Source organism: Callorhinus ursinus, unplaced genomic scaffold (assembly GCF_003265705.2).
Source record: "Callorhinus ursinus isolate GAN/ISIS: 27379988/994484 unplaced genomic scaffold, GSC_fseal_2.0 scaffold12, whole genome shotgun sequence".
NCBI lineage: Eukaryota > Metazoa > Chordata > Mammalia > Carnivora > Otariidae > Callorhinus > Callorhinus ursinus.
Genome location: NW_027397074.1, coordinates 48,583,423 through 48,606,609, shown reverse-complemented (window position 1 = coordinate 48,606,609; position 23,187 = coordinate 48,583,423). Strand labels below are relative to the sequence as shown.

Below are 23,187 nucleotides of genomic sequence, written 5' to 3'. Positions count from 1 at the left end.
AAAACACACCTTTATTACATATACTAAGAGCTAAAGTGTGAATTAAGAGAGCCTCTGTGTAACACAAATTGGCAAAGCATAACAAAAAATTTAAGAATATTAATATCTTTTGACCTAGCGATCATATTTCTAAAAACATATTACCTTAGAGAAAAACTTAAGGACACAAGAAAAGATTTAACCTCAAGGGCTTTCCTAGTAATTAAATAAAATTAATTGATAAAATGAAATGCAAAAGTAACATAAAATGGTTCTGAACAGTTTACAGATTCCAGAACAGTAGAGGAAGGACTACTGAAAATTCATACCACCATAAAGCAATGAGAAAAATCATCAAAATTATATCATCATTTTCACAGCTCTAGAGAATAAAGGCTTGCAACAATCTGAAGAGTATTTATTAAGGAAAAATAACCAAATCCCGATAAGACCAGCAAGTTTAATGGCATTTTAACTTACACTAATCTTGTCCCTCTCTACCCAGCTCTACTATAGCCTTGAAAGCCAACTGTCTTACACGTACAGTGGCCTGGCAGCCACTAGAGTGAGAAAAATGGGTTTGGAGTTCCCCAAATATCCCATCCCGAGTATCTATCTCTATTTCATCTGTCTGAGAGCTTACTGGAAAACTTCACTCTGAATTTATCTTTATTTATCTCCAACTCAAAGCTCACTCTATCTTATCCCCAAGGCATTTGTTAAAAATGATCAGTAGTAATTTTTTAACATAGCAGCACCCTAAAGCAGCATTACCAGTTGGGGTTAACAAAACACCGACCAAAAAACTTAAAAGGAAAAGTTGAGGAATGGTTATCTATATGGGATTTTGAAAAGATCCTACATAATCCTCGGAATCTAGAAAGCCACACACATGTACAAGACAGTATGCATTCCCAGGAAACACCTGAGAAGGCTTAAATCTCTCACATCTGACTGACCTTGAGGCTTTGCACAATCAAGAAGTTAAGGACAGGGTAGTGTTGTAAACTTCCTGCTAGAATATTGAAAGCATGCTCCAACACACACACAGAACCCCTTGGCAAAGGCTGGGAGGGGAGACCTATTGGTTCAAGACACTCAGGGAAATCTCTATCCAATCAAGAGCTGGCAACTAAAGTAAGCAGAGATTCATTGGCCACACATGACAAAAAATACAGACTTTACAGAATTAGTCCAACTAAGTCACCAAATAAACAAAAAGTAACAATAACAACCACAAAAACAAACAGCAGTAACAACAAACCCTGAAAGAGGAAATCTAATTTTCAGAGCCATTATATTGCATTATTTAAAATGTCCACTTTTCAACATCAACAACAAAAATGAGACATACAACGAAGTGGGAAAGTGTGGCTTACACACACATCTACACAAAAGGCAGGTAATAGAAATCATCCTTGCTGAAGCTCAAAGATTGTACTTGTTAGACTTTAATTCAGATATTATAAATATGTTCAAAGAACTAAAAGAAATCATGTCTCAAGAAGAAAAGAAAGTATGAGCATGGTGTCTCATTAAAGAAAGAACATCTATAAAGAAAAATTAAAAAGAACCAAATAAAAATACTGGAATTGAAAAGAACAATAATTGGAATAAAAAATTCATTACAGGGGCTCAAGAGCAGATTTGAACTGGCAGAAGAAAGAATTGGGGAACTTGAAGACAGATCAACTGCCATTATCCAGTCTGAAGAACAGAAAGAAAAAATAATAAATAAAACTAAGCAGAGCCTCAGAGATATGTGTGACACGAGGAGCTGTTGCAAATACAAATAATGGGAGGAAAGAAGAGAGAGGAAAGGGCAGAAAGAATACATGAAGAAATAATGTTCAAAATTTCCCCAAATTTGATGAGAAACATTCATCTACACATCCAGGAAGTTCAACAAACTCCAAATAGGGCAAGATTAAAGAAATCCACAAATATATAATAGTCAAACTATAGAGAGACAAAAACAAAGAGAGAATCTTCCTTCATTACTCATCACATACAAGGGATCGTCAATAAAATAAGCTGATGATTTCTTATTGGAAACCAGTAAGGCCAGAAGACATATGCCAAGTAATAAAAGGAAAAAAAAAAAAAAAGTCGACCAAAAATTCTACATACAGCAAACTCTTGTTCAAAACAAAGAAGAAATCAAGACATTCCCAAATAAATAAAAACTAAGAGAATTCACTGCTAGCAGAACTACTAAATAAATAGAAATACTAAAAGGAGTCCTTCAGGGTGAAATGGAAGGGCATTAATCAAATCCACATGAAGATATAAAGGTCACCATTAAAAGTAACTATATAGATAAATATAAAAGACAGTATGAATGTATATTTTTCTCTCATTCCGTTTTTCCTAAAGTATTTAAAGGAAGCTGTATAAAACAATAAATAATAAACTGTGTTGATAGCTTGTAACTTATAGAGATGTAATCTGTATGACAATAACAGTAGAAAGGAAGAGGAAAACAGTTATATTGGAACAATGTTTTTATATACTATTGAAATTAAGGATGGCATTAATCTGAACTAGATATTTTTAAATCAAGATGTTAATTACAATCTCCAGGAAAACCACTAAGAAAATGACTATGAAAATTTTATATATATATATATAATTATTATTTCATATATAAAGAATATGAAATTACTATATATATATGGCTAAAATATATCTACTTAATAAAAAGAAGGTAGTCATGGTGGAATTGAGAAACAAATAAAAATTGACAAACTGAACAGAGAGACCGAACAGGAAAAAAAGAGAAAACTCAAATTACTAAGATCAAGAATGAAAGCTCATTGCTACTGACCATAAAAAATAAAAAGGATTACAAGAGCATGCTATGAACAATTGTATATTAACAACCTCAATGATCTGCAATGAAATGGTCAAATTTCTAGACACACACAAACTCCTGAATTAAGATTCATAAGTAAGCTTATGAAGATATAAAAAATCTGAATAGATCTCTAACAAGTAAAGAACTGAATCAGTAATCAAAAAACTTCCCCTGAAGAAAAGATCACGCCCAGATAACTTCAGTATTGAATTCTACCAAATGTTTGAGGAGAAATTAACACAAATCCTTTACAAAGTTTTCCAAAAAATAGGAGAGAATACTTCCCAGCTCCATTTTATAAAGCTATTATTATCGTGATCAAAAACAAAAACATCATCACAAAAAAAGAAAACTATAGACTAATATCCCTTATAAATATAGACACAGAAATCAACCAAATACCAGCAAACTGAACCCAACAACATATAAAAAATATAATACACTATGACCAAGTAAGATTTATCCCAGAAATGAAAGGTTGGTTTAACATACAAAAATTAATCAATGTAATACACCATATTTATGAAACAAAGGACAAAAACCACATGATCATCTCAATAAATGCACAAGATACGTTTGACAAAATCCAACACCTATTTACATTAAAAATACTCAATGAACAAGAAATAGAAAGGAATTTCCTCAACCTGATAAAGGCATCTACAAAAACAGCCACAGCTAACATCATACCAATGGTGACACAGGCTAGCTGATAAAATGACAAAAGAATAACTTTACAACCACGTCCAATTCTTTGCCCAACACTTAATTTTAAAAAATCTTAAGCCTTCAGAGAAGTTGCAAGAATAATACAATGAACACCCACATGCCCTTCACCTAGAAACACCAGTTTTTAGTATTTTGCAATACTTTCAGGCAGAGAAAGAGACTTTTTTCTGAACTGTTTAAAACTCATTTGTAAACATCCTACCCTTAATTAAGCAATTAAGCATGCACCTCCTAAGGCTAAGAAGACTTTCCTTTTTCCTTTATAACCACAATGCAACTGTCACACTCAGGGAATTTAATATCAATCAGTACTATCATCGAAAATACGGTCTATCTTCAAATCTTCCCAATTTTCCTAATAATGTCTATTAAAGGATTTTCTTCAATCCAGGATCTAGTCCATGCTCATGCGTTGCATTTAGTTGTCACGTCTCTTTCATCTACTTTATCTAGAACAGTTGCCCAAATTTTTATTTTCCTTCACAACACTGACATTTTTTAAGAATCTGGGCCCAGACTGAATTTGGATTTGTCTGTTTCCTCATAATAAGGTTCAGTTTTAACATATTTTGTTGGAGTACTACATAGGTAATGTTTCAACCATTACTTAAGAGGGCAGGTTTGTTTCTTTAGAATGGTGGTGCTATTTCTTCATTTTTGTGCAAGCATTTTTTGTGGGTAAAATATCAAAAGTATGTTTACCAAAATTCCTCTGCATCAGTAGCTTCTCAGAAAAAATCACAGAACAGCAAGTCCTAAGATGGCCATGACTCAAAGGGTCAGTTTACAGTTCATAAAGGGATAAGCAGTATGAAATCCATACATTTATACACATTGAATTCATTATTTGATTTAGACAAATCTCTGGAGATTTCTTAATTATCAGCTCCTCTTTTCACTGAACAGACATGTGTCTATTAGTTGCAAACACAGTAGAGTCTGGGGTATAATACACTAATACACTAGTGAGGCAATGGTGAGCCCTTTCTTGACCCCATTATTTAAGATCACTGTCCACCCCACTCCAACACATTTTCTCCACCTTCTCTGTTTTGCTTTTCTCCTTAGCATTTTTCACTCTTTGACATACGTATATTTCACTTTTTCTCCCGGCTGTTGTCTACCTTGCCCACTAGAATGCAGGCCTCATGAGGATGGACATTTTTATTTTTCTAGCTTCACTACTGTCCTCCCAGCACTTAGAACAGTCAGGCTCTTGATTCCAGTAGGTCCAAAGTAAAAAGTGTTATTACATGAATGGGTGAATGAATGAATGAATGGTTTCACTTCCTGCATTTAAATATGCCAAAGTCAGTGTATGTGGGTGGTTCAGTCGGTTGAGCGGCCAACTCTTGATTTCGGCCCAACTCATGATCCAGCCCTGTCGGACTCCACACTCTGCAGGGAGTCTGCTTGAGGATTCTTTCTCTCTATCCTTCTCCCTCTGCCCCTCCCCCTGCTTATGTGTTCGCTCTCTCACTCTCTAAAATAAATAAATAAATCTTTAAAAAAATATATGCCAAAGTCACAGGGGTAGTAAGAACTTGGGATTATTTGAGCCACATAACTCCTTTTCAAATATAATTTGATCAAGCTGTCTTTAAACTCATCTCTTCTCATAGGTTTGTTACAGAAAAAAATTACAAATGGGTCATTTAGTAGATCAGAAAAATGAACACAATTATTAACCAAGTTGTGACAGGCAAATACAAAACTCTTACAGATCTTGACCATAAAGCTCTGGATAGGATACCTTCCACTAGAAGGTTTGGGAAGGTCTCCAACTTGCTTACAGCCAGGGTTGCCTTTGAAGTTTTGAGGAAGTGGGAGAAACCAAAGGGGTATTTAAAAGAAGAAAACAGACAGTTAAAAAAAAAAAAAAGAAAGAAAGAAAGAAAACAAAACAAAACAAAACAAAACAAAAAAAAGGACTGGAGAATAAAATGAATTCTCTATGGCCTCCTTTCCTTCCCTCCACCATGTCTTTCCATCACCCCCAAGCCCCCTAGGCTTATGCATAGTTTAACATCAGCCTTTAAAGTACATTTGCACTCATTCAATGAGGACTGTGGGAAGGTCATAAAGAAAACAGTCAACAGACTGGATATCATCTTCCCATCTAGACTGTAAGGTCAGAACTGAGGGTCTCAGAAGGAAAGCCTCTTCACAAGAAAGGAGAAACTGATTTCAGGGCAAAATATCCTTTCTCTGAATGAATTCAAAAGTTCTTGTCAAACTATATCTTTTGTAAACACTTGAATGGTATAAACCAGTAAGTATGGTAAAGCCTTTTTCACATTAATTAAAATTTGAGAGCATAAGAATTATTACATAATAAAAATAAGGTTTAAGAACCTTCCTATATTTGATTATTTTTTTATGGAGGGATGACATACCTTTGTAAAGTTTGAGATTTTTGGTTTTAATCCAAAACTATCTTACCAAATTTTAAACTAACCACAGGACCTCCTTAACTTAGAATTCTAAATTCTCATTCACCAAATGGCACATTCTCAGCATGTAAAACCCATTGTGTTCCCAGCACCCAGGAGGGTAAAGGGAAGTCAAAAGGGGATTCATTGCTTAGAAACTTCAATCTTGAGTTTTGACTCTGAAACTGTTGACAAAGGTTTGATTTCCTCTCTGGGAACATGTAAGAAAATGGTAAGAGGCCATTCCACTGCTAGAAAGAATGACTTAGTGTGAAATATATTTATGGTCATTGCCAATTTTATGTTCAGGGACTGAGAGCAGACAGGGAGAGAGGAAAGAGGTACTGAGAGCTCCTTGCTAACCTCCATACTACAAGTTAGAAAATCCTGACAGCCTCTCTGATACCACACACTTCCCTCCTGCTGAGGCCTTCAAAACTTCACCTTCTTGGAGAAAACACAAAAAAGACAAAAGAAAGTTTTTTGGCTTCTAAACTAGACTGGCCTTTCCTCTGAAGAGCCAGGCAGCCGCTGCGCCAGACTCGGGCTTCTGGCAGGGCTCTCTGCAGCCAGAGGATCACATCACGCTGTTTGGCTGCACAAGCCCATGGTTAGCGCTGCTCCCCACACGAATCCAGCCAACAACAAACAGCCCTTCTTACCATTCAGCCTTGACCCTGTGCACATGTTCACAACATTCTCAAGCACCGTGCTGAAACTGGATGGGAAAGATTTGTTTGAAGATTTATAAAGATAGAGGCGGTAATCCAACCTGCCTCCATTAAATATTTAAGTTGAGAGTTCCTAAATTTTGAGAGTTCCTAAGTATCTACTTCCAAAGAAGGAAAAGCATTTAAGAACTCTGCTTGAATTTAGTATGAATCTGCTCGGACATTCCAACAAGTCACCATTTAAAATCGAGCAGGCTCTGTGTTTGAGGGCACTGACCAGACTCCCCCTGGGGTCTAGTTGACCTGGACAACAATGTAAAAGTCTGTCAGTGGACCTTCGAAACCAGAAAAAAAGTTAATGCAGGGGCGCCTGGGTGGCTCAGTTGGTTAAGCGACTGCCTTCGGCTCAGGTCATGATCCCGGAGTCCTGGGATCGAGTCCCACATCGGCGGGGAGTCATGATCCCGGAGTCCTGGGATCGAGTCCCGGCTCGGCGGGGAGCCTGCTTCTCCCTCTGACCCTTTCCCCTCTCATGCTGTTTCTCTCTCTCTTTCTCTCAAATAAATAAATAAAATCTTTAAAAAAAAAAGTTAATGCACAGATGATTTGATTGTATTTTCCAAATTAAGCAAATTAAGCTACTTATCTTGAGCAGGGTGGTATTCAGAACTTTCACAAATTTTAATCAACTGTTGGTAAATACTATGATTGGAATTCTGCATTCTTAGAAATATCAAAGGCTTGGTATTGTTCATCCATTTATCCCTCAGCAAATATTTGTTGAGTGCCTACTATGTGCTAAGCTCTGTTTTAGATAGCAGGAATACAGCATGAACAAAACAATGTCCCTGCCCTAACGGGGCTTGTATTCTACCAGGTCAGTGGGAAAAAGAGAATGATAGAGAAAAAAACAAACTTATCAGATAGCAATAAAAAAGCTCCAGGAAAAAACAGACAAGATCAATTTGATAAGGAGTGTCAGATGGCAGAGCAAACAGGGTCACCTGGCAGCAAAACAGGGTCGCCATTTTAGATGGCATTGGTGAGGAAAGACCTCACTAAGAAGGCGAAATTCAAGCAAAGACTTGAAGGAGATGAAGGAGCCAGACCTGGACATCTGGGGATGAACATTCCAGGCAGAGGGTTCCACAAGTACAAAAGACCTGAGATAAGAGTGTCTGACATGTTTGAGGAATCGCAAGAAGCCTAGCGTGTGTGGGAAGGTGTATGCGAGGGGGGAGCATCGGAAGGTAAGTTGGGGATGGAACCTTAGCTTTAACTCTGAAAAAGAAAGGACACCAATGGAGGATTCAGAGCAGAAAGAGGCAAACCCTTAGAAAGGATTATTCTAGCTGATAACTAACTTCCATTTTTTACTTCACCCTAGTTTCTTGGCACAATATCAATCCGGCAGACCGCAAATAGAATATCAATATGGCATGTAATGGTATTGGGCAGGAGGGAAGGTCCTGTTGAGTGTGAATATGGGACCTGCTTCTTCTGTACCTTTCAGCATTGGTTAGACCTGTGCTGTCCAATATGGTAGCCACTCCCCAAAGGGCTATTGAGTACTTGAAATGTGGCTAGTCTGAAATAAGAAGGGCTCTAAGTATGAAATACACACCAGAAGGTGAAAACATAGTATGAAAAAAGAAAAAAAGAATGTAAAATGTCCCATTAATATTTTTATAATGCTTATATACTGAAATGATAATATTTGGGATACAATGAGTTAAATACAGTGTATTATTAAATTTATTTCACCTGTTTCTTTCTTATTTCTTTCAATGTGGCTACTAGAAAATTTAAAAATTGCAAATGTGGTTCACTTCTGTTTTCATTGGACAGAGCAGGGTTGGAATGCTGCTAGAACAGTGCCTAGAATTTCCCAAGGTGGCTAAGGAGACCTAACAGCTCCTTTAATGAAGAGAAAGAATGACTCAGACTGAAGAATACTGTCTCCCTGTGAGCAAAAAGAAAGGCACTGGCATTTCAAGGCAAAGAGGCAGCTTGTTCGTGCCACCTTGTGTAGGAAGGCAATAATCAGACACCAAGAAGCTATCTGGTAGGTTTCTTCTCAGGAAACTAATCCAGGAAATTCTGGCTTAAAACATTTAGGTTCGATATACAAATTAATGTCCTAAATTCAAACAGTTACCATTGAAAGCACTACAACTAAAAATTATTCAGCTCTGCAAGAAAGGGAGACATCTACTAAGTGCTGTTAGTAGGCAGGACACTTTGTATGTACCATCCCATGAAATCCTCACAGCGGTATGGGACTTCTTTTATTTAAATAAGAAAAAAAGGGCGCCTGGGTGGCTCAGTTGGTTAAGCGACTGCCTTCGGCTCAGGTCATGATCCTGGAGTCCCGGGATCGAGTCCCGCATCGGGCTCCCTGCTCAGCAGGGAGTCTGCTTCTCCCTCTGACCCTCTCCCCTCTCATGCTCTATCTCATTCCCTCTCTCAAATAAATAAATAAAATCTTTAAAATAAATAAATAAATAAATAAATAAATAAATAAATAAATAAATAAGAAAAAAAAAATGAGAGTGGGGTAGTTTGGGGTTCCAAAGCCCTAAATTTTCTTTGAAATCTCTGATTTTATTTCTACAGCAAGAGGCAAGAGATCCTTATCTTTTCCGTTTTGCATAAAACTCTTCCGAGCTGGATTAGCTTTGTAGGTCCTGTTTGCTATGGCATATTTAGATGGCAGAAAAAAACATAAGGTTCCTGGATATTTTTTGCCAAGAAGAGGTCCCTTATTTTATGAATGAAGAAAGTGGGGCTCAGGGGTATATTCATTTGCTAGAGGAGCAGAGCTGAATTAAATCCCTACCCCCACTGACTCCAAAGACTATGTCCTCCCACCAGAGCCCATTGGCCAGATCCTCGGTGGATTATACAGAACTCACCTGTTATATCCCCTGACTCTATTAATACTATGGTTATGGCTACCCTACCCTATGGAAAACTCAAGCCTCTTCTGTACCAGCATTTGGACAATACCTGGGATGAGAAAGAAACAAGAGTTAACATGGAGAAGGAAGCAACACTTAACATCTGCACAGGTCTCAAGGAACAAATACAGCTGGAAAGGCCAGGGGACTCTCCTTAGAGAACCTCAACACTCTTCCAGAAAACCTTCAGTCTCATACTATTTGGTTTTATACTAATGTGGAAACATATCAAGCCATTGAAATGCCTTTCCATCTCTGAGCAATGAATCCTAGGGTCGTATAATAAACTACAACCTACATATTCAGCAACACGAGTGAGAGAACCCAGCCACTGGAGTTCTCTATTCTATTCCTGGCTCTCACTACCATCCTATTGTACTGTCTTACCCTTATCCTGGGGGGAAAAAGAAAAGCTTCCTCTATTTCTATCATTGTTCTAAACAAAACCCACAAATACATTTCATGAGTGAAGACCTTCATGAGATCCAAAATGGATGAGAGCCTCTTCCTCCTCATTCTAGACTTATTGGAGGCACCAGACATGTTTTGATATTTCAGAGAAGCTTTATGACTGAAGAGTCAAAACTAGCTTATCTTTCTAGTTTTTTAATATAACTTGTGGTAGAGTTACAATAATAGGTAGATTTTTTTGCATCTCTGAATATAATTTATAATAATATTAACTATTTAAAAATACATGAGACTGTGCATTTGTCAAAACTCATGGATATGTATAACAAAGGGAGTGAATGTAACTATGAATAAATTAAAAATTAATGCATTTTTTTAAAAAAAGTAAATTCTAAAATGTAGTGATGACCTGTTATTATATTAGAAAAAATAATCCCATTAACCTGTATTTAGAGTCTATCAAATAACTTGCTTCCTGGGAGAATTAAGAGCTTTTCTGAGTCAGGAAATTATAGAACTGAAAAGGTTCTAACAAGCTCTTGTTTTACTTATGAGGAAACTGAGTCTCAGCGAGGTTAGCGGGAAGGCTCTGGGCCACAAAACTGGCCAGTGACAGAAGCACGACAGGACCCGTTCTCCTCAGACTGGCCAGTGATCTTTGCCCACAACCATGCCCCCTAAGGGAGACAGAACACATCTGCATGCTTTAAAACTATCCAGAGCAATATAGTAGCAAAGGCAAAACTTTTAAAAATACCAAACAACTTCATTGCCACTTTTCCTCGCACTTGGTCAAATGCTTTTACTTAACTGATAGAAGTTTAGAGTAAACATCCAGTTTGGTTATAAATGAAATCTTGCTTCAATATATGAAATTTTTGCACTGGAAAAAAATCCTTACAGCCTGATGTTTTTCTGGCACGCGTTCTGTTCTTTCAGTTGGTGTGCTTAGTTATTAAAGACAGCTGTGTCCATTGTTGATGAATATTATGGATGCTGAAAACCTAATAACAAAACCAAAAATTCTCAAGAGTTCCCTCCCTCTCCTTTTCTTGAACTTGAAACTGAAAAGAAACACATTCTCCACCAATGTCAAGAACTGTCACTCCTGTCATCTACCAATCACTTTCATAAATTCAGATTGGCGAGGGAAAAGAACCCTAAAGTCAACACAGCCCGACAACCAAAATGTGGAAGTACATTAAAACTTGTTTTGTCAGATTAAAGCATGAAAAAAAGTAAGATGTGTATTGGTATGAATGATGTGGTGAGAGTAATTTTTCATACTCATTTTGAAATTAAAAAGATGCTTTTCTATTACTGAATTTTCATTCTTAAAATACAACCAAAGTATACCACCGTATAATGGCTAACTGCTTCTATTGATATTTGACTACATTACAAATTTATATTTAATCAGACTGAAAATGAAACAGGTACCTTTTCCCCCCCTCACTGAAGAAAATGTCATGGACAAACCATGGCCTTTCTTTTGGTTCGTTATGAGTAACATTTTTTACTTGTGTTTAACTCCAGCAATATTCAGGGGTTTAAAAAGTCCCCACATAGGACATCTGGAACAGAATACTGTTAATCACGATCACATTGTCTGATTCTGATGTGTATCACGGAGAACAGAAGAGGCACTAGGCAAAACAGCAGTGCAGAGAATTACGTGATAGATAATGTTTGACACTGGATATAACTCTGGGTTGATTATACATTTCATGGTGCTCCTTGCACAGAAGGTTCATCCAGATCCTGGAGGCCTGTCCCCTTTCCAAACAGCAAAATCTGCTCAATATTTCAAGCTGGCCCTTCTAAACCACAGTAAGAATTTAGGTGGGTTTACAAGGGATGATTCACTGCACTGACTCAGTGTAGGCTCAGAGATGGGCTTTAGAAGACAATGTTGGATATGTTCGGGGGAAATATTCTTCTGTGTGTCTGTGGTCCAGTATCCCCCAGTCTTTGGGAGGACAGTGGCTCCCTGCGATCCAAACACATTGTTGCTTACATGAAACAAGTGGTACCATTTAAAATTCCACTCAAAGGGAATGGTGGTAATTGAAGCCATTCACAGGACCACAAAAGCACTGCCACCCTCCAAAGCGAACAGTTGAATGACATTTAAAAGGTGCCAAAATGCATAATCAATTCATTCAAAAGATAATTCCCGAGTATCTAGTGTGCACAGAGCTCTGGGCTGGTTATTCAAGGAGAGACCAGGATGGCAATGAAAGTGAATTATGCTACTTTACTGAAACAGGCTATCATGCCAAGATACTGATGAGAACCAAAGCAGGATAGCTCCAGGAGGACTGGAAATGACAGGGAAAATGGAAGCAGGAGGGAATGGAAAAGAGATGGGAAAGCAAATGAAGGGGAGGGGGAGTCATAAAGCAGAAACAAGAAGACAAAGAGAGGAGCAAGACCCATAGTACCGATTTTTTTAAAAAATTAGGTTCTCATGGTGATAATGGAGAAAAGATCAAAAACGTCTGGAAATAGTCTAAAGTATCACAATGCTAATATTTTATTCTATTTTGTTGACAAAGTGGGATATTTCTTTTCACTTTTATTAATGCCTGTTTCCTTTCCCTTCCTGCCACACCACAGGGAGATACTTTCTGACATTTGCCCTCCCATGAGGCTGAGGACTCAGAGCTCACCCCATCCCCACTCCTACCTCTTCACACTGCCACTCAGATGTCTCCTCACCAGTTTTTTTAATAATGCCTTAGATTGCATTCTCTTCCCTCTACAGGTGTATCATAAACCCTTCACATCACTATGCTCATTGAAAGAAAAAAGTGAATATGTAGCTTATTGCCTTCAAGATTGAAACAAAGTCCCAAGCAGGAAGGTAGAAGGTTCTAGATCATATGACTCATTTTCAAGAACATGGATACTCAAATCAGAAAGTGTAAGACCAGGCATTTAGTCAAATATTTACTGTTTCCTATGTGTGAGACACTGCACTCAAAGGTATAAGGCACATTATGTCTGTCCACAAGAAACAAAATCTGAAACACAGAAGGAGGGAAGGTGGGAACAAGAGCCCCGATGGACGAACAGGCCTGGAAAGCAGGGGGGGTCTTTCTCAGTCTGAGCCAAGAGAGAAAAAGAAAGCTGTGAGGAGACAGAAAGGTGCGAGGAGGCAGAGCCATGGGGTAGGGAGGAGGCACTGTCGAAACCCAAAGAATAACTACACTTTAGCCTGGGAACGGGTACAGAAGATCACTATCTCAAAATGAAGGGGTCAGAGACAGAAAGAGAGGAGCTGAAATCAAGAAAGGTCTTGGACTAATTAAATTTGGGAGCTAACAATACTGACTCACTTTTCTCTTTATTAATATATTTGGATCAAGATTTGAAGAGAAAAGATTGGAAGAACACCCAGGATTTCAGCAAACTCTGCCATTATCCAACATGCAGTATACACACTAAGGTCAAACTACACACACAGCATTTTTCTCAGTGTTTTTAAAAACATACCTAATGTAACTAGGAGATTAATATCCTAAATACGTACATAAAGTTCAAAAGAACTTTAACCACTCAATAGAAAAATGAGAAATAAAAACATAAGTTACAGAATAAACACAACTGACTAATTGATGTATGAAAAATGTTCAGTTCCAGAAGTCAAAGGCCAATGGAAACAAGGTTCTCAAATGGAAAAACAGTTTTGGTGCAGGGATATATACACCTCTGTGCTATAGATTGAAATAGAAATTAGGACATCACTTACCTGAGGTGTTTTAGCAAAACACACACACACAGACACAGCAGTGTTTGTATCCCCAACCCACTAATTATACATCTATGAATTTAGCCTAAGGAAACAATCAGAGAAACAAAGAAAGATTAATTCTCAAAGATGTTTGTCATGTCACTCATTAACAGTGAAAACTGAAAACAGTATTAGGTTTTTAATACCAGAAAAAGGCTAAATAAATCATAGTATACTGGTGGAATACTATGTAGCCATTAAAAATATTTTTCAATTTTCAATGACTTTTTAATGAAATGGAGGTATGTTCACAATATGATGATAAATGAAAATAACCAAGATGCAAAATGGCATATAGGATGTGATCCTACCTAATTATATAACTATAAGTAAATATGGAGAAAAAAGTTTAGAAGGAAATATATCAAATCATATTAACAGTGGTTATCTTTGAATTGTACAGTTGTTTCTATTTTTCAATCCATCCGGGATTTATATAATTATCATCTATCTTAGAGTTAGCACATATTAGCATTTAATATCATCTTAAACTTTGCACACAAAAAATGTGCTACATGATAGTTTGTTTTGGGGTTTATTTTTAATACACCCAAATCAAAAGACTATAATTGTCTGGAGATAAAAAAATGAAATCCCCTTCATCTCTGAGCCCTCGGTGCCTAATATATTGTGTCTAACACATAGCAGACAATCAGTTAAATGAATAACGACTGACTGGCTGTAGAGACAAGTGCTGGAAAGATGGAAGGAGGAATGGCTAAATAGTTGGGATATTCTTCAGCATTTAGTAAAATCAGCATCTTTCCTGGGTTTTTCAGAGATAAAAAGGACCCATCACATGACACAACTTAAGAGGAATAAAAGGGAGAGGAAAAAATTAAAGGAATGATCTTTGCAAGGATAAATGGGAGGAGATTTAACCAACTGAGCTCATTTTCCTGCCAGCTCTCAAACTCTATTCCAAACTCCACTCGATTATGTACATGTACCCGCTTCTTAGATGAACAGTAGAAAGCATCTGCTCAAACACAATTATACACTTGCTTCATTCTACCAGGAGGATGGATTTCTACTCACAGAACCACTGAACCTTGTGTCCAGGTGAACCCAACTCCTCTACATCATCTCCAAAGAGGGCTATCCCAAATTGCTGCTTCAACTCTGTTGGTGATTACTGCAAGGGACAGACGGGCCCCATTAGATAAACATTGATTTCTATCCACCTTTAGAAGCAGAAGCAGTGAGAATGGCTCTATCCTAGCGACTCTCACATTTTCATTGTATATTCATAGTTCCTTGGTGAGGAGACGCACTATAGATCATAGCATCTCCATTCCCCAACTGACGTGAGGGTAACAGATACGGGTTCTTCATCCACTCTGGCATCACAGTGACGTACACTTAGGCTGAACGCCCAAGGCTGAAATCTGGTATGAGTTTAAACTTGCTTAGACTTGTGAACTTCTGAGAGGGGAAGTGTAATTCACACTTTTATTGTGTTTGTACCTCTTGCACCAAAATTGGGGTTCTTTGTAAATGCTCACCTCACCATTATTTCTCCCTCAAAAAGTCTGGTTGCTCTTCACTCCATAGATTCAAATAGCATTTCCCACTTCCAAATGTCTACAATCATACATAATATCTCAAAATTACACTGGTTGGTCTGGGGGAAGGAGGGTAAGATGGGAGAGAAATGACATGTGGCTTTATAATCAAGCAGTTCAAGATTTCAATTCTTATTAGCTCTTTGATCTTAGGCACGCTATTAAACTTCTCAGAATCTCACTTTCTTCATCAAAAAAAGGGGGCTAATGCCTCCCTAGATTGCAGAACAATTTTGAAAATTAACGTTAAATCATTATATGTATCTGGCACAGAGTATACACAGTAAAAGCATCTATTATTAACAATAATTCCTCTGTAAATAAATCATTCACTGATCTCTTTTCAAACTACGTGTTTTCCTATGAATGCTCAAATGTCATACAAGAAATTTCCTTTCCAACCATTTTCCCTAATGGGCTCATTTTTAAAACGGTGCCTCCCTATGTAGAAAAATAACTTTATAGGCTGTTTCAGTTATAAATTATATAAAGAAATAAGCATAGGGAAGCTTAGAAACTACAAAAAAATAAAGATATATGTAGGGATTAAAATCCAGTATTTGGACTGAAACCACATGAGGCAGGGCTGAAATAGGATTTAAAATATACAATAGTTACTCCCAGTCTTTTTAACATCAAAAAAAATTGAGCTTCCTGTTGATTTCAGGAACTCTGTTGAAAGTACTCAACTAGTAACATAGATAACTCATCTAGGCTCATGAACTCTTCTAGACATGCCTTGGAGCCCTTGCCTCACTGTTCCCACCAGTTCTAGACTAGTATACCACACCAATCCAAATCAAGACCTTACAGTGAAAAACCCACCTTAAACTAGATGCCCCCCAAACCTCCTAAATATCTTACCTTTGCCTTCTTCCTTCTAAGACATAATTTTAAGGCTCTGTCAAGGTAATGATCAATAAACACAGTAAGCAATACACTTGGTTTTGCTTTATAAACAGGTCATTTGGGTGATATTTTCAAGAAGCAAGAATTTGACACTCCCATAACAATACTTGTACATTTATGGATTCAATCTAAAGAGAATGGCATTACAATAGACCTTTCAATGGTAGTCATAGCTGACAGATCACAGCTGCTCAGATTCATTCTAACATAAAACACCAAGATTCAGAACTTCATGGTCTAGCCAAAGACAAGTATAGCACCAGCCACTTTCCTAAACAAGTTGGAGTCCCCTCCTAGTGGTCAAGTGCTAACCAGACCCTAAAGAAAAGACTCTTTTTTTCAACTGACTGTTCAAAACCAGGAATGTTTTTGTCCTCAAGGTAATGGTACATCCACAATGCAAAATAGAAGACTGCAGCAATTATCCCAATATTTCAGACTACTTTGAAAACTATTCTGTGGGCTTGGGGCCCACACTATTTAGACAAACTGCCCACATTAATCCAACTCACTTGATAATTGCTCAATTCTCCAATTTATTGCCCAGATGTAGCCAGATTTCTCCCTGTGGATAAGGAAGATATAATGACAGCCTGGATCTAAAATGTGCCAAATTTCACATATTACAACAAGTCAGGGAGAGGCCCTATGAGAAGGTTCAAGCACAGAGGGTCCCAAGTCCCCATGCAAGAGGAGCAGCAGTGTGGTTGGGAATATGGGACTTGGATTGCCGTGGCATCATGTGACCACAGAGATGAGGAGATGTCCCACTGCTTCCTATTATAGGGAAGTGCAATCTGAAGCCAAACATGCTGCAACAGGGAGAGGTCGGACACGTCTCCCCCTTACTTCGGGGCAAGGTCAACTCTGAGGGTACAGAATCATGCTCTCTTTCCAAAGCTCTGCCCTGAACATTGGCAAGTGCTTCCTGCCACTGCATCTTCCTGCTGCCATGAGTAATAGGAATCTTTGAGGCTTAAGGAGCACTTTCCAAAGAAGACATCTCCAGGGAAGTCATCCGCATTCCATACAAAGCAATTTATTATAAGTGCTACAGCAGCTGAACATAAATCCATCTTCCTTTCTGAGCTCATCTACCGTGATGTGCATCTCTCTATTCCCTGCTGAACTTGCAAAGACTAAATGTGCAGGGGGAAACTAAAGTAGCAGAGTGGGGAGAGAGGCAATGGGGAAAGAAAGGAAAATCAAAGTCAGTGGTCATTTGTTCATGAATTCAGCAATTATTATGCATGCCCATTACATATCAAGCAGTAAGGATACAAACCATTGTACCCTGGTGGAGTTAAATAAAATCATCACAGATTTTTAAAAAATCTAATTACGAATCATTTTAAATGTTTGGGAAGTAAGGTACGGGCTGCTCTAAAAGGTTTAGCAACATGACCTGATCTCATCTTGAGAAACAGATCAAGCTTCCCTAAAGAAGGCATGTTTGGGCTTCCAAATGCGGGATGAGTGGGTGTTAGCTAGGTATGGGGCATGACAGGGAGAAGAAAGGAGAGAAGAAAAGGCAGCCCAGGTAAATAAAGGCCATGAGGTATTAGAGCAGTACTCCTCAAATTTTATCTGGCAAGTAAGTACTCCTGAGATCTTATTAAACTTCAGATATCGATTCAATAGGTGTGGGATAGGGCTTGGGATTCTGCATTTCTAACAATCTCTCACATGAGACCAACACTGCTGGTTGGGTCCATACTTTGTGTAGTGAGGACTCTGAGGATCTGCCCAGAGGCCAAAGCAAAGAGGACATGGGAGGGCCAAACATGAGGCCAGAGAGATTGGCAGAGGTCGGCTCATGCTAGGCTGTGCAGAACATCTTAAGGAGTTTGGTCTAAGAGGAGCAGGAACCATGAAGATCTCCATTTGCTTTGTTCTCTCCAAATAACCTTCCGAGGAGTTTCACTTTCCCTGGGAGACAGCACTTTGCAGTATCTAAAGTGTAAGTGAGAGCAAAGGTGTTTATGGACTTCATGGCTTCTAAGAGCCAATAAAGTACAGCTCCTTCATCACAGACAGCCCATTAACAACCCATGTTTATTAGTAAAAATCCTCTGAACTTAATACGCCTTTGTCAGCAAAGTAATTGATCTTGGCCAGTTAATTTGGCTGGTTTCGCAGACTGAGGACTTGCCACTCTTTAAAGAATATCCTACAAACTCTGTGGGCTTTACTCCCTTCAGTAAGGAATTTCCAAGAACGCTGAGCCCAAAGGGTTCTTAAAATAGTTTGGTAAAAGAGAACACAAACATCTCTCATTGGCACCTTGGTCTTTAGTCTTACAAGTCTGTAGACATCGGATTTTACAGAAATGTCTGTGCCAACTGCCGCCAGCCTGTTCCCTGAAAATTTGACTGAACAAAGGCGTACAGAACTGTATGCTGTCCAGTTAGGCAGGTGGTAAAAACTCAAGCTTGAACAAAAAAAGAAACAGATGTGTGCTTTAACCAATGCTTGGTATACTTTATAAACAATACTTTGCTTCTGTGTTAGGAAAGAATCATCTTCTTTCCATTTTAAAATGAATGTAGGACTTATTCACACTGAACACATGCCATAAGGAATGCACTCCAGTATGACTCAGCCAACTCTATGGAACAGCCAAAAGAACTCGAGTTTTCACCTGCCTCCCCATTAGTATTGGGACTCTGGAGAAGTAATTCTCTTGGCTCTCTTATTTATGTAATGGGTAAATGGGGATTATACATAGTTTAACAAGTGATAGGAAAGCACTGCATTTTCTACGTGAGACATGATGATATTCACACCTAAAAATGTTAGATGCTCTGCTTCTAGAATGAGTAAGAGCAAGAGGTTGTGAAATCCTCTCCAGATATCTTCAAATGTTAGCATGTTCTCAACTGTCTGGAATGCCATATATACTGTCCTGACCTAAATCAAGGATGTAAAATCATGCATAAGGCATTTGTTTCATCATCTAAGGCATCCATCTCAAGAAGATGAAATGTCTTTCTGGTGGTCTGCCCCTGTCACCACATCACATAAACATGGGTAGACCAATTTTCACACATTTGGAGAGTGTAACTAAAAGGGTTGGATATAAAATATAAGCCACATGGTACATGCAATATTTCCTTGAGAGAGAGGAACACCTCAGAGAGTTGGCAAGTCATCCATCAGAGATGGCTAACATACACTAGGGAAGCTTTGCTTGTACATGACTCCTTAAGGTGTCTCCCAGGCAAACAGAAATCTAATGAGAATGGGATATCTACATACAATAGCCATTCTCCTAGGCAAGAAGGGGCTGGCCAGCTCAGAAGGGCAGAATTGTCACTGGAAGAGAAGAGATCACTGGGTTGTAATGTACTACGTCACAAGACAGTAATATAAAAGAATGCTAACATCACTGAACACTCACATTGCTAAGCACCAAGGTTAGAAAGACATGCATTAGGGGACATGGCTCTTTCCCTGATGGAGCACACGGTCTAACACGGACCAAAGTAAGATAAACCAGTAATCATGCTACAGCCTGCTACCTGGAAGTGTGTGTGTGGGTGCGTGTGCGTGCCTGTGTGCGTGCGAGAGAATGAGGAAGCAAAAGATGGCGGGCAAGCTAGCCAGTGAGAGCCGTGAGCCTCGGGAACACAAATGAGAAAACGTTGCTGCCACTCTCTGGGGAACAAAGTGGTCAACGAGTTGCAGTGGGATGGTGATAACCAACTCTGAGAGCTCAAGCACTCACCAGGTGAAGAAGAAAAAGAAAGGAATTCCAGACCAGGCAGCAGCAGTAGGAGCAAAGGAAAACACTGGTGCTCCAGTGTTCTAAAGATGGGTATATAAATATATACATATAATACATACACATGCACATATATACAAACATACTCAGAGATATAAACATATTAATGTGCTGAGGACGCCTGGGCGGCTCAGTTCGTTAAGTGTCCAACTCTTGATTTCGGCTCAGGCCATGATCTCAGGGTCGTGAGATCGAGCCCCTCATCTGGCTACACACTGGGCATGGAGCCTGCTTAAGATTTTCTCTCTCCCTCTCCCTCTGCCGCTCCCAGCTCAAGTGTGCATGCTCTCTCTCTCTCAAAAAAAAAAAAAAAATTAAAGTGTAGTTTGTGTGTGTCTAGGTACCATAGACACACACAAATATGCTGTAGCTGACTGTGTTGCTGCCCCGTCCCCGTCCTCCCACACTTAGCACATGAGTGTGCACGCCAGGCTTCCAACTGCCGGCACCTATGTTTCTTCCTCTTGCTGCTGGAGGCCACTTTGTCACCTGAGCGGCAGCCTCAGAATGGTACCCAATCAGCAGCCCTCCGGAGCAGATGGGAGTTGCCGTAAACATATCTCCTCTCCCTTACCTCTCAAGCAGGAAACTCAGAGGCATGAATCTCACGCTGGCTCCCAGAGTTTGCCCAGCAGGAGTGCACTCTGGCTGAGCACACGGTCTAACACAGACATCCCCTTGGTGTCTTGTTGGTGATATCTTGGTGACATCCCCTCCACTGGCTGCCTCCCCTCTTCATCTCATCACCCCACTCCTCTGCCAGCCTCCTATCTCCCACGGAAACGACTTACATGCAAATCCTTGTCTCAGGGTCTGTTTCTGGGAGAATCCAAACTTAGACACAGACATGTGTGGGTTTGTATTTCTATTTATAGGCATGTTTATATAGACTTGTATATTTATGTGACTATATACACTCATAGATATAGACGCCTACACATGCAAATACCACATACATGCTCAAATGCATAAATGTGTTTGTATCTCTCACAGGAGAGTATTGCTTTCCTTTTTACTGAAGCACATGTTATTATACATGGTCTTCTTTTTTTTTTTTACAGAACAATCTATAGCCTACACCCCTTCCTATAGCCTCCCCAGCAGAGCATTTAGCCTCACACTGGTCCTGTCCAAAGCCTTTGTCCAGCCTTGCCCCCTCAGTCAGCAAGATGACACCTCACTCCTCCTAGCACCTTCCATGCCAAAGCTTCCAAGCCTGCTGCTGGGCAGCACCATCAAACTCTGGGCCTCATGGTCCCAGGGTCAGGCTGTACATTTGCAATATTATTTCTAAGCAAACATCTGGGTCACTACTCTCAAAACAGGACTGTTTGCTACCAAAACATTATCTTTTTTTCTTTTAGTGTACTACATAAAAAACATGACAAAGTGAAAGAATATAAAAAACCAGGTTATTTTAATAACAACTACAAAAAAAAACCAAACCTGACACTTCAAATTTTTATATTTACGAAAAGAAAAACTGCTCTCACAGCTCTCCTCACAGGCAAACCTAGGCACAAATGTCTTATCCCCAAGCGAGAGCTCCCTCCTCTCTTCTTACCCTATTAGCTTTGAGACTGACATCAGGAACATAAGAAAAAGCCATTCACTGCTTATGTGCTAAGGGTGGCAACACAGAGAACTAGAAAGAATATGGGATTAAGAAATTAGGAAATTAAAATACAGGAATATAAAAAAGATAAAGAGATTTGGAGAAAACTCGCTAGCAGGAAAGCTTGGGCGAGTAACATCATCCCTGGATTTTTATTTCTTCAATTGAAAATGAAAGCAGGACTTCCAGGGGCCTGAACTTGGCCCTCAGGTATGTTTTGTTCAGCACGTTGTGTGCTTACAAACACGTGAAATCTGAGTACCTTGAACACATTTGAGTTTGTGACCCCTATATGTATAGTTTCTAAACTCATTTCCCATTCCCGACATTAGATAACTTTGTATGATCGTCATTGGAAAAACTGCAGGAGACTGTCCTCTTGCCACCTTCTGAATTTCCTCCCCAAGGAGGCTCACCTGCCTGATCTCAGCACACCTTTACGGGGAAGACAATTCACGCAGGTACATATTTAAAATTTCCTACTGAGGGGCACCTGGGTGGCTCAGTCAGTTAAGTGTCTGCCTTAGGCTCAGGTCGTGATCCCAGGGTCCTGGGATTGAGCCCCACTTCAGACTCCTGCCCGGCAGGGAGTCTGCTTCTCTCTCTCCCTCTGTCCCTCCCCCTGCTTGTGCTCTCTCTTGCTCTCTCTCTCTCTCTAAAGAATAAGTTAAAAATCTTTCCAAAAAAAAGATTAAAAAATTAAATTTCCTACTGAAATGTGCCTTGTTTTTCTTCAATTTACCCAAAGGAATGAGATTAACTTAAAAAATTATCAGAAAACTTTACCAACATGGAAGAAATAAAATTAAGAAATAGGCTTGTTATAAAGGCTTCTTTATGTAAAAAATAACATAAAGCTATTTAACCATAATTAGCAAAGGAGAAAAACTGACAGTTGAGTCTGAATACGCAAACTCCTGTCCATCTTCATCAGGAACTCACTTTCATATTTTTGTATATTATTATAGTATTATGGGTATTATACATCTCATATTACATACCTTTTATATATCCCCTCTCCCTCCCTTCCTTCTTTTCCTTCTTCTACCCCATACAAAAACCATCAACCTTGGTCATGTTCACTTTAATGTGTGATGTAGGGAAAGGGAAAGATTTTAGAAAAGATATGTAGAGAAATGGCAAATGTTGTGATTCATGATGATCCACATATGATTCTACTTTAGGATACTGGCGTTCTCCGTGTATATTTTTTTAATATTCTGATATGCATACTATCTGTTCTTCATTACAAAAGATTAAAAAGTCATAAAAATATATGGTTGTACTAACTCCCTACTATAAATAACTTGGAGCACTGATTAAGACTAGACTCCCCATCATCACCATTACCACCATCACCAGTAATGATCTTACTCCAAATCTGAAATAAATTAATTAAAAAGATCCTTTTAAAATTATGGCATACACCAAGTTCCTTCTTTCATTCCTAAGTACTCGGAAGCTATCCTTAGTATATGA

General features: G+C 38.7%; 1 protein-coding gene across 5 annotated transcripts in view; it reads right to left on the bottom strand.

Moving 5' to 3' along the window:
• The window catches only part of BMPER (BMP binding endothelial regulator), a 238,997-nt gene that overhangs the window by 151,440 nt on the left and 64,370 nt on the right, over window positions 1-23,187 (bottom strand). The window lies entirely within an intron of this gene.